This window comes from Equus asinus, chromosome 13 (assembly GCF_041296235.1).
Source record: "Equus asinus isolate D_3611 breed Donkey chromosome 13, EquAss-T2T_v2, whole genome shotgun sequence".
Lineage (NCBI taxonomy): Eukaryota > Metazoa > Chordata > Mammalia > Perissodactyla > Equidae > Equus > Equus asinus.
In genome coordinates this window covers 30,805,792-30,819,586 of record NC_091802.1, presented here as the reverse complement: position 1 = coordinate 30,819,586, position 13,795 = coordinate 30,805,792, and positions in this window count along the sequence as shown.

The following is a 13,795-nucleotide window of genomic DNA, read 5'->3' as shown; positions in this document are numbered from 1 at the left end:
TGAAATATGTTGAGATTTATTTAACGGCTCAGCATTTGGTCTATCTTAGTGAACATTCCTAATGCACTTAAAAAAAAACCGTATGTGTTGGGGCTGGCCTGGTGGCATACCAGTTGGGTTCACGTGCTCAACTTTGGCAGCCCGCGTTTCGCCAGTTCAGATCCCAGGCGCAGATTCACACACTGCTTATCAAGCCATGCTATGGCAGGCATCCAACATATAACATAGAGGAAGATGGGCACAGATGCTAGCTCAGGGACAATCTTCCTTAAAAAAAAATGTGTTTTGCAGTTGTTGAATGTATAAATCTCGATTATACCAAGGTTCAGATCTTCTATATCCTTCTCAACTTTTCTGTGTAGTTCTACCAATTTCTGAGAGGACATGTCAATTTCTTCAATGTGATAATGAGCTTGTCTATTTCTCACTTTGTATTTGTCCCTTTTTTCTTCATGTATTGTGAAGCTTTGTTATTAGGTGCTATTAGGGGTTTAATTGTATCCCCCCAAAAATATGTTGACGTGCTAACACCTGGTATCTGTGAATATGACCTTATTTGGAAATAGAGTCTTTGCAGATGTAATTGATTAAGATGGTGTCATTAGGGTGAACTCTAATGGAATATGACTTAAGAAAATGCCATGTGAAGACAAACACACATCAGGAGAGAACACCATGTGACAATGGAGGCAGAGATTGAAGTGCTGTACCTGCAAGCCAGGAAACACCAAAGACTGCTGGCCAAGCATCATAATCCAGGAAGATGCAAGAACGAAGTCCCTCCTACAGGTTCCAGAGGGAACATGGCCCTTCTGATGCCTTATTTCAGACTTTTAGCCTCTAGAACTGTGAGAGGATAAATGTTTTTTTATGTCACCTAATTTCAGACACTTTGTTAAGGCAACCCTAGGAAACTAATACAGGTACACACACATTAAGGATTTTATGTATTTCTTGCTATTTAACCTTTTTATAGTTATGAAAAGTCTCCCTTTATCTCTCATAATAATCTTTTTTCTTAAAATCTATTTTGTCTGATAGCAATATAGGCACAGTAGCTTTCTTATCTTTCTATTTACATATCCTATTACTATCCTGTTACTTTCAACTTCTCGTTAAAATGAGTCTCTTATAGACTGAATATAGTTGGCTCTTGCTTTTTTATGCAGTCTCACAATCGCAGCATTTTAATTAGAGTGTTTAGTCCATTTGTATTTAATGTACTTATTGATTTTAAGTCTTGTTTTTTATTTGCTCTTTGGTTTTTGTTCCTATCTTCCTCTTTTCCACTCTTCTTTTGGATTAATCAAATACACCTTACATTTCATTTTTATTTCCTCTTATTGGCCTTTTATCTATATTTCTTTTTGTTATATTTCTAGCGGTTGTTATAGGGATTATAATATGCATCTTAACTTACAGTCTATTTAGAATTAGTATTGAATAATTCATATAAAATATGAGAATCTTATTACATTAAAATTTTATTTACCACCTCTTTGCTATCGTTGTCATATATTTTACATGCACATATATAATAAACCCCATACTCTTCTGAAAGTCGTTAACAAGGAGGTGATAGACTGAAGTGACTCTAATGCTTTGGCAGCCAACATAAGCAAGCCTAAAACTCAGCCGGAGTCAAACCCTATAACTGCCTCAAGTTTAAGAAAGCAAACTTAAGAAGAAACAATCACAAATAGCCAATCAGGCTTTCCCAAACGAGACAACTGCTTAAGCTATAGCCAATTAAATAATAAAAGACTTTCCTCTACCTCCTACCAGTAGAGCGCCCCTAACCATTTGCAGTGCAGCATTGCCTGATTCGAATCGATGTTTGCTCAAATAAGCTCTTCAAAAATTTAATGTGCCTCGGTTTATCTTTTAACAGTACCATATTATTACATTTAATTTAAATAGTCTGTTAACTTTTGAAGAAAATGAAGAAGAAGAAAATATAGTTATATGTGAAAAGATAGGTATATTCCCCACATAGTTACCATTGCCCGTACCCTTCATTCCTTCCTACGGATACAAGTTTACTCCAGCATACCCTGTAGTGCAGGCCTTCTGACAACGAATTCTTTCAGCTTTTGTTTATCTGAAAATGTTTTTATTTCATGCTCCGTTTTGATGGATAATTTCACAGGATATATAATTCTAGGTTGACTTTCTTTCCTTTCAACACTTTAAAGATGTCATTCTATTGTCTACTGGCCTCCATTGTTTCTGATGAGACAGGAACTGTTGTTTGTATTGGTGTGCCTCTATAGGTAATGTATCTTATTTCCTCTGGTGGGTTTTGAGATTGTCCCTTTAACTATGATTTTCAACATTTTAACTATTATATGCCTAGGTGTCCTTTTGTTGTTGTTTGGTAAGGAAGATTCTCCCTGAGCTAACCTCTGTTGCCAATCTTCTACTTTTTACTTGAGGAAGCAAACTGAGCTAACATCTCTGAGGTAACATCTGTGCCAGCTTTCTTCTATTTTCTATATGGGATGCCTCCACAGCATGGCTGAGGAATGGAGTAGGTCCACGCCCAGGATCGGAACCCATGAACCTGGGCCACCAAAGCAGAGCAAGCAGAACTTTAACCATTTGGCCATGGGGTCAGCCCCTTGTCTTTTTTTGTTGTTTAATCCTGCTTTGGGTTTTCTAGGCTTCTTAGATTTGTAACCTGATGTTTTTCTCCAAATTTAGGCAAATTTTTGGACTTTGTGTCTTTAATTATTTTGTCCCCATTCTCTCTCCAATTAAATACAGGGTTAGCTTGTTTGATATTGTCCCATAGGTTATGGAGGCTTTGTTAATCATTTTTCTTTTTATTCTTCAGATAGCATCATTTCTGTTGACCTGATTTTTCTTTTTCATGAGGAAGATCTGAGCTAACATCAGTGCCAATCTTCATTTATTTTGTTATGTGGGTTGCTGCCACATCATGGCTTCAAGAGCGGTGTGTAGGTCCATACCTGGGATCCAAACTCACGAACACTGGACTGCCAGAGGGAGCACGCAAATTGAACCACTACACCATGGGGCCAGCACCATTGATTGCCCTGATTTGAGGTTTACTAATGTTTTCTTCCTAAGTCTCTAATTTGAAGTTAATCTCCTACAGTTAAATTTTCATTTCAGATATTTTACTTTTCCATTCTAGAATTTGCACAAGGTTCTTTTTGTGGTGTCCATTGCTTTGCTGAGATTTCCCATACATCTACTCTTTATGACAGTATGTTGCTTTAAGACCTCAATAATATTTATAATAGCTGCTTTAACATCCTTCTCTGTTAGTTCCAACATTGAGGTTATCTTGGAGCCTGTTCTATTGATTATTTTTTTCTTTTGCTTGATCAAATCTCCCTGCTTTTTCACATTAATCATTTCTTTATTGTATGCTGGACATTGTGGGTGATATGTTTTGGAAATATGCATCATATTGTCTTCCTTTAAAGGGCATTAATTGTTTTTCTGGTAGGCAGTTACATTACAGGCATGTCCTTTTGGCCCTGTCAGCCTTGGTTTTAGTCTTTATTCGAATGGGCATATTTTCATTTGGGCTTTAATCTTAGGGCTCGGCCCTTAAACGAAGACATATTCCTGACTCTTAAATCATGTCTTTTCTGGAGTTTCACCTGAAAGTCCAAGCTGCTCATGGAAGTGTCTCCTCTCTGGCTAGGCCAGAACACCACCATCGCCCACAACTGCTCAGTCCCTAGCATCACCATTCGCCTCCCAGCCTCGCAACAGATCACCTCTGCGAGGCCTCGCAGAGCCTGCCCTGAGCCTGTGCAGCGCAGTCCTCAGTCAAGGGCCCGTTCAGAGCCCCCGTGCAGACTTCCCGCATCCCCTCCCCCCACACAGCTGCCTCTTCTTCAGTTGTCTGCCCCTCGATTTTTAGCTGCTTCAACAGCCCACTAATCCAGACTCTGCCTCCTCAGCTCAGCAAGACACCTTTCCACTTGGGCTCCACCTCCCTGCGGAAATCTTGAGTGATCGTGAGGCTTACCTCCTGCGTTTCCCTCCTCTCCACAATCGTAGTCCTACGCTACCTTTTGCCCAATGCCTGAAACAGTTACACCATATATTTTCTTCAGTTTGTAGTTGCTTAGAAGGAAGGCAAGGCCTGTGCCAACTACTCTGTTATAACCAAAGGTGGACGTTATTAGGTTTTCCTGACATCAGATTCTTTCAAAACTTTCTTTTTCTCATGTTTTTGACACTCCTTTCTAGTGATGCCCTGAACTTAGGCTTAGTCCTCCATTTGGGTAATCCAGCACCATGCTGTCTCCTACTCCATTTCTTTTTTAAAAACATTAATTTATTGAGTTCATATTGGCTTGTAACTCTGTGCAAATTTCAGGTGTACATTATTATACATCAGTTTCTGTATAGACTGCATCGTGTTCACCAACAACAGTCTAGTTTTCATCTATCAGCATACATATGTGCCCCTTTACCCCTTTTGCCCCCCCACACGCCCTTCCCCTCTGTTAACTACCAATCTGCTCTCCTTGTCCAGGTGTTTTTCTATCTTGCACACTATTCCATTTCTTTCCTTTTTTTGACTCTGCCTCCTAACCCTAAAAATGGATTAGGATCGTGAGAATAAGAAGACAAGCCAGAAAATGGGAGAAAATATTTTCAAAAGACATATCTGACAAAAGGCTGTGATTCAAAATATATAAAGAACTCTTAAAACTCAACAATAAAAAAAAGAACAACCTGAATAAAAAATGGTCAAAAGATCCAAACAGCCACCTCATCAAAGAAGACATACAGATAGCAAATAAGCATGTGAAAAGATGTTACATATGTCAACAAGGAATTACAAATTAAAACAACAACGGGATACCCTATACACCAGTTGGAATGGCCAGAACCTGGAACACTAACAACACTAAATGCTGGCAAGGATGCAGAGCCAAAGGATTTCTCATTCATTGCTGGTGAGAATGCCAAACGGTACAGCCCTTTGGAAGACAGTGGGGCGATTTCTTACAAAACTAAACATACTCTTACTATACAATTCAGCAACCATGCTCTTGACATTTTACCCAAAGGAGTCGAAACCTTATGTCCACACAGAAACCTGCACATGGATATTTATAGTGGCTTTATTCATAATTGCCAACAATTGGAAGCAACCAAGATGTCCTTCAGTAGGTAAATGGATAAATAAACTGTGGTACATCCAGGCAGTGGAATGTTATTCACTGCTGAAAAGAAATAAGCTATTAAGCCATGAAAAGACATCAAAGAAACTTAGATGCATATTATTAAGTGAAAGAAGCCAATCTGAAAAGGCTACATATTATGTGATTCCGACTGTATGACATTCTGGATAAGGTAAAACATATGGAGACAGTAGAAAGACCAGTGGTTGCCAGGGGCAAGGTGGGAAGGGATAGATGAACAGGCAGAGCACAGGAATTTTAGGGCAGTGAAACCCCTCTGTGTGATACTGTAATGGTGGATACATGTCATTATACAAGTAGCAAAATCCATAGAATGTACAACTCCAAGAGTAATTAGTTACACTAATGTAAACTATGGACTTCTGGACTTTGGGTGATTGTGATGTGTCAATGTAGGTTCATCAATTTTAACAAATGTACCACTGCGGTTGTCGGGGTGGGGTGGGGAGGTGTCAAGGGGTATATGGGAACTCTCTGTACTTTCTGTTCCATTTTGCTGTGAACCTGAAACTGTCCTAGAAATAAAGTCTATTTTTAAAAATGGATTAGGAGTCACCAAATTTGGCTGTTTCCCAAAATTAAATCTATGCTTAAAAGGTGAGAATTCAAAAAAGTCAATTAGCTATATTTCTACTGATGTTATTACTATGATTATTCGACAAGAGTTCTCAAGATTGTTGCCCAAAAGGAGATCCAAAGATGGTTGGCAAACTGGTAGCATTAATGGAATAAGTGTTTGGAATTCCAAGAGGTTTTTTGTAAGACAGTTTTTGTTTTTTAAAAATGGGAATGGGGAGGATGTTCTATATGCAGTTGTTAAAAGTCTTAATGTGACCAGGCAATGAAACAACATACATGTGAATTTATATTGAAGGGGAAAAAAACTTTTAAAATATTGCATTGGTCATTTCCATAAAGAAGCTTAAAAAAAAAATCACTCATGTTGCACAGACAGAGAAGCTGGTTCTGATTATCTGTCAATGAGCCGAAACACATTCTTGAGCTCAATTATGTTTGGCTTTTTTCACTTAATGATTTTGCAAGAACACCTTCTTAAGAGATTCAGCTCCAAGCCTTTTGCTCAAATCCTAATGGTGGAATTTTGTGTTTGTTTCCTCTTGCTCTGTTACTAACCAGGTGATGAGGAGGTGGGAACTTACATGCTTGGCCACACCCCACCAGCCCGGAAGCAGATGACCTCTCACCTGGCCGACTGGCCGCTGTCAGGTCTGGATGTCTGCGGAGGCACGATTGAGGCAGATGCTGGCCCTGAGTTGCGACTCCTTGAGGCTCCTTACCCTGTCCACCTCCACAGAAGGGATATGCTTTTGGAGCACTAGCAGATCCCTTATTCTTTCCCCTCAGTCCCCTTAGATAACTGTGGAACCTCAGGAAGAGAGAAATATCAATGATGGCCAAGGTCTGCTGGACATTTCTTATTTCTTCCTGGAACGCCATCAGGGCCTGTATCACTCGCTGTTTCTACATCCTCTTCTCACCCCTCACCCTCCAACTCTACAGGCTAGCCATCTTGTTGCCTGATGGTTCTACTTCCTGATGTCTTCCTAAGTAACATTCCTACTGATACCATACCCCTTTTACAACATACTACAAAATCATAAAAGTAGACCATGCATGTAGCAAAACATTTACAGAGAAGAAAGAGATAAAACAGTAAAAAGCTCCCTCCCTATTAGTCCTCTGCATAGAGGTGACCACTATTGAGTTTCACAGATGTCCTTGCAGAACATTTCTATACATATCCCATATAAGGAGCCTCTTTTTTAATGCAAATGGGAAATATACTCTATAAATATATAACATGCCACAATTTGCTTTTTCACTTAATGCTACATCTGTTTCTTCTCTAGAATCTTCTACTGCTGGAGAGGTGGCAGGGCAGGGCGCTTAAGAGAACAGCCTCTGGAGCTGAGAAACTGGACTTGGACCCAGGCTCCTTCATTCACGAGTTGTGAATGAAGGAACTTAACCTCTGGACCTCAATTTCCTCTGCTGTAAAAGAGAGATAATAGCACCTATCTAACAAGGTTAATATGTAATGAATTAATACACGTAAAGTGCTTAGAAAAACAGCTGGCACATAGCTATTGTTGTCATTTCTGTTCTCCAAGCTTCCTTGTGATGATCATCTCATCTCCGGCTGTGGGTCTCGATCTGGAGCCAGAATGGCAGTGGTGGTTTTACTAGGCTACGACAGTGACCAGGCCAGCGTGGAGGTCGGCGTGCTCAGGGCTGCTCAGGGCTTGCTGGGTCTGTTTCCTGCTCCTGAACTAACTGCCGTGTCATAAAACACCGCGGGCTCAAACGGCTCATATCATCGGTGTTCCAAGACTTTGATCCCAGCTCTGGGGCAGCCGGAACCCATGGGTGGTGGCCTATGGCCACTGATAGCATTATTTGCTTATCCCAACGTGCCCCACAAATATCATTTTCTATGCATGCCCTGATACGAAAAAGGTTGGGAAGCGCTGCTTACAGTACTCAACTGAATGTGTCAGTCCCAGCCCAAATAAAACCTTCAGCCTCCTGAAAGCCCTGAGCCAGCCCCTAGTTGGAGGCTGTGTCACTCCCTTTTTCCTCTACAGTGAAAGAGAATCTCAGGTTTGCCAGGTAGCCCTGCAAAAAAGCTCCACAGAGACCAGGTTTAGTCAGGCAGAAGTAACTTTTATTAGTCTAATGAGCAGGGAGAGCACCAATGTCCCAACTGGGTTCTCCTCTAACTCGGTGCTGCCCAGAGTCATGGGCACCTGGGGATCAGTTAATGTAGCTTCCAGTCCAGCAGGTCCGGGGTGGGGCTGAGACCTTGCATTCCTAATCAGCTCCCCGGAAGTGGTGGCTGCTGATTTGCAGACCCACTGGAGCAGCAAGGTCCTGACTTAGCTCACCCTGCCCTTTCCCTTAAGGCTCAACCAGGCGTCTTTCCACCAGGCAGATTCGAGGGGAAAAGCCCAGGAGCAAATGGGCTGGCAGGGGCTGTTGACAACACGGGGTTAGCTCAGTGAAACTGACCAGCAGTAGTGGAAACGAGCTAGCCAAGCTATGTAACCAACACAACCAATGCCAGGGCCTTTGGACTCTGTTATGGTGGGTTTGTTTTTTTAATAAATCAAATATTACCTTATAACCACATTTCATATGGTAAAACCCTATAAATAGTGTTCCCGAATCCAATCGTTTAACACGTAGGGTGGCATTACTGCAAGGTTAACAAATCCACTAGGCTGAGTGTCTTGCAGAGAGGACAGGAGCCGATTCCCAATCCCATTATATCCCAAATGCATTTTTCTGGGGTTTCATCGTACTTATGTTCCTAATCCCTCACCAGTTCATCTCTGAACGACTTTTATCCCATTAACTGAAAAAAAACAAAAACAAAAACAAAATACCTAAGTTGTTTTCTTAATAGAACCTCTTTGAAAGGGGGATCCTGTGTTGTAAGTGCCTAGAGCCCTGGGGGGGAGTCATATACGGCTTAAATATTAAGATAAGACACAACGGTTCGGAGATAATGGATGGATGGAGTCATTAGCAAAAATCTCCAAGCCTTCTAGAATAAAAGCATCACTGATGAGAAATAGGTGACTGACTTCCTCCTACCTAAAGATGTAATTAAAGAAGGTCTAAAACATGGCAGCTATAATACAAAATATGGCACAAGCTGTTTCTAACAGATGAAAATAAATTAAAAAGAAGAGGATTCAAGTTCTGTCAAAAATTTGGAGTGGGATCTTGGGCAAGTTACATAATAGGAATGTAAACAAATGATAACTAATGTCTCATTGAGCACTTACTATGTGCCAGGTCCTGTGCTAAATGCTTCCCATGCATTATCATCTCGTTTGATCCTCACCACACTCCTATTGGTGGGTACTGTGATGGGGAAACTGAGCTTAGAAAGGTTAGATAACTTGTCCAAGGTGAAGTGACTAAGATGCCAAGGCAGAATTTGCACCCGGGTCATCCAACTCGAGAGCCCACATTCTAACTGCACACTGTTCTTTCACCTCCTCTGGGACCATTGTCTCAGAGTAAAATGGAGCTTGGGCTTCACTATTCAAAGAGGGCTTCTGGCTTTAACACTTTATGACCCTACAGTGACCAAAGATTGAATGCAGAGATTTCAGTGAAGGCTCACGGTTTAGATCAGAGCTTTATTTCTCCCCGAGTCCACTGGGGCACAGAGAGCTGATATTCTCATGGCTGTCACATTCCCATGGAGGTACCTGAATCACTTAAACAGCCCTTTGACTAAATCAACTGCAACATGAAGTGAACCCACCATGAAGACTGTCCCACGCTGATACTGATACCGACCCTGATAGCAGTTTCCCTACATTAAACCGGCATATGTGGTGTTAAAACCAAAACACTCATTCCCTGCTTACTCCCTGGCTTCCTGGCTCCAGAATCCACCATCCTCCATGGAGACAGACACCGCCAAGGACAAGCACCTGAATTCATTATCTCCTCCCCACAAAGAGATACAGGCTGGTGGGAAAGCTGCTGACCAGCAAGGTCACGGGCTCCCTCCTCTCATCAAGTAGTCTCAAGGCCAAAGACAGGCTGGTGGGAAAGCTCTGACCAGCAAGGCCATATGCTCCCCCTCCCCTACCTAAAACCCCAAATAAAATCCCTTCCTTTTAGCTTTTCAGGGAGTTTGGGATTTCAGCGTTAGCTGCCCTCTCTCCTTGCTCAGTGCTGTGCAATAATAAAATTCCTACATTCTTCCACCACACCCGGTGTCAGAGATTGGCTTGCTGCGCAACGGGTAAGTGAACTCACTTCAGGTTCGATATCAATACCCAGTTGTGACTTTTCCTCCTGAACGTTAATGAGCTGGAGTTTATTAATTAGCCTCTTTTTTTTTTTTTAAGATTTTATTTTTTTCCTTTTTCTCCCCAAAGTCCCCCGGTACATAGTTGTGTATTCTTCGTTGTGGGTCCTTCTAGTTGTGGCATGTGGGACGCTGACTCAGTGTGGCTTGATGAGCAGTGCCATGTCCGCGCCCAGGATTCGAACCAACGAAACACTGGGCCGCCTGCAGCGGAGCGCGCGAACTTAACCGCTCGGCCACGGGGCCAGCCCCATCATATTATTCTTTTAATGTCAGTAGAATCTGCAGTAATAACTCCTCTTTCGTTCTTGATATGAGGAATTTGTGTTTTCTTTTCTTTTTTCTTGACTAATCCATCTAATAGATCATTAATTTTATTACTTCTTTCAAAGAACCAACTTTTGGCTTTAATTTCCTCTGTCATTTGCTCTTTTTTTCATTGATTGCTTCTCTTATCTATTATTTCCTTCTATTTACTTTTGGTTTAATTTGTTCTTATTTCCAAGTTTATTAAGTTGCAACATTAGATCATTATTGTTAAACTTTCTTCTTTTCTAATATAGGTGTTTAAAACTATAACCTTCTCTCTAAGCACTGCTTTAATTATATTCCACAAGTGTTTTCATTATCGTTCCATTCAAAATATTTTCTAATTTCCATTGGATAGTCAGGAATCACTTAATGATGGGGATACAGTCTGAGAAATGCATTGTTAGATGATTTTGTCATTATGTGAACTTACACAAACCTAGATGGTAACATTTACTGTACACCTAGGCTATATGGTATTAATCTTATGGGACCACCATCATATATGGTGTCAATTATTGACTGAAATGTCATTATGTAGCACATGAGTATAATCTTTTCTTTGATACATTAGCTACTTAGAAGGATACAGCTTTGTTTCCCAAAATCTGGAGCTTTCCTGGATATCTTATTGTAATGGATTTCTAATTTAATTCCATTTTAGTCAGCTCTACTATCTAAGATGTTTGTCTTTTGAAATATGTTGAGATTTATTTAACGGCTCAGCATTTGGTCTATCTTAGTGAACATTCCTAATGCACTTAAAAAAAAACCGTATGTGTTGGGGCTGGCCTGGTGGCATACCAGTTGGGTTCACGTGCTCAACTTTGGCAGCCCGCGTTTCGCCAGTTCAGATCCCAGGCGCAGATTCACACACTGCTTATCAAGCCATGCTATGGCAGGCATCCAACATATAACATAGAGGAAGATGGGCACAGATGCTAGCTCAGGGACAATCTTCCTTAAAAAAAAATGTGTTTTGCAGTTGTTGAATGTATAAATCTCGATTATACCAAGGTTCAGATCTTCTATATCCTTCTCAACTTTTCTGTGTAGTTCTACCAATTTCTGAGAGGACGTCAATTTCTTCAATGTGATAATGAATTTGCCTGTTTCTCACTTTGTATTTGTCCCTTTTTTCTTCATGTATTGTGAAGCTTTGTTATTAGGTGCTATTAGGGGTTTAATTGTATCCCCCCAAAAATATGTTGACGTGCTAACACCTGGTATCTGTGAATATGACCTTATTTGGAAATAGAGTCTTTGCAGATGTAATTGATTAAGATGGTGTCATTAGGGTGAACTCTAATGGAATATGACTTAAGAAAATGCCATGTGAAGACAAACACACATCAGGAGAGAACACCATGTGACAATGGAGGCAGAGATTGAAGTGCTGTACCTGCAAGCCAGGAAACACCAAAGACTGCTGGCCAAGCATCATAATCCAGGAAGACGCAAGAACGAAGTCCCTCCTACAGGTTCCAGAGGGAACATGGCCCTTCTGATGCCTTATTTCAGACTTTTAGCCTCTAGAACTGTGAGAGGATAAATGTTTTTTTATGTCACCTAATTTCAGACACTTTGTTAAGGCAACCCTAGGAAACTAATACAGGTACACACACATTAAGGATTTTATGTATTTCTTGCTATTTAACCTTTTTATAGTTATGAAAAGTCTCCCTTTATCTCTCATAATAATCTTTTTTCTTAAAATCTATTTTGTCTGATAGCAATATAGGCACAGTAGCTTTCTTATCTTTCTATTTACATATCCTATTACTATCCTGTTACTTTCAACTTCTCGTTAAAATGAGTCTCTTATAGACTGAATATAGTTGGCTCTTGCTTTTTTATGCAGTCTCACAATCGCAGCATTTTAATTAGAGTGTTTAGTCCATTTGTATTTAATGTACTTATTGATTTTAAGTCTTGTTTTTTATTTGCTCTTTGGTTTTTGTTCCTATCTTCCTCTTTTCCACTCTTCTTTTGGATTAATCAAATACACCTTACATTTCATTTTTATTTCCTCTTATTGGCCTTTTATCTATATTTCTTTTTGTTATATTTCTAGCGGTTGTTATAGGGATTATAATATGCATCTTAACTTACAGTCTATTTAGAATTAGTATTGAATAATTCATATAAAATATGAGAATCTTATTACATTAAAATTTTATTTACCACCTCTTTGCTATCGTTGTCATATATTTTACATGCACATATATAATAAACCCCATACTCTTCTGAAAGTCGTTAACAAGGAGGTGATAGACTGAAGTGACTCTAATGCTTTGGCAGCCAACATAAGCAAGCCTAAAACTCAGCCGGAGTCAAACCCTATAACTGCCTCAAGTTTAAGAAAGCAAACTTAAGAAGAAACAATCACAAATAGCCAATCAGGCTTTCCCAAACGAGACAACTGCTTAAGCTATAGCCAATTAAATAATAAAAGACTTTCCTCTACCTCCTACCAGTAGAGCGCCCCTAACCATTTGCAGTGCAGCATTGCCTGATTCGAATCGATGTTTGCTCAAATAAGCTCTTCAAAAATTTAATGTGCCTCGGTTTATCTTTTAACAGTACCATATTATTACATTTAATTTAAATAGTCTGTTAACTTTTGAAGAAAATGAAGAAGAAGAAAATATAGTTATATGTGAAAAGATAGGTATATTCCCCACATAGTTACCATTGCCCGTACCCTTCATTCCTTCCTACGGATACAAGTTTACTCCAGCATACCCTGTAGTGCAGGCCTTCTGACAACGAATTCTTTCAGCTTTTGTTTATCTGAAAATGTTTTTATTTCATGCTCCGTTTTGATGGATAATTTCACAGGATATATAATTCTAGGTTGACTTTCTTTCCTTTCAACACTTTAAAGATGTCATTCTATTGTCTACTGGCCTCCATTGTTTCTGATGAGACAGGAACTGTTGTTTGTATTGGTGTGCCTCTATAGGTAATGTATCTTATTTCCTCTGGTGGGTTTTGAGATTGTCCCTTTAACTATGATTTTCAACATTTTAACTATTATATGCCTAGGTGTCCTTTTGTTGTTGTTTGGTAAGGAAGATTCTCCCTGAGCTAACCTCTGTTGCCAATCTTCTACTTTTTACTTGAGGAAGCAAACTGAGCTAACATCTCTGAGGTAACATCTGTGCCAGCTTTCTTCTATTTTCTATATGGGATGCCTCCACAGCATGGCTGAGGAATGGAGTAGGTCCACGCCCAGGATCGGAACCCATGAACCTGGGCCACCAAAGCAGAGCAAGCAGAACTTTAACCATTTGGCCATGGGGTCAGCCCCTTGTCTTTTTTTGTTGTTTAATCCTGCTTTGGGTTTTCTAGGCTTCTTAGATTTGTAACCTGATGTTTTTCTCCAAATTTAGGCAAATTTTTGGACTTTGTGTCTTTAATTATTTTGTCC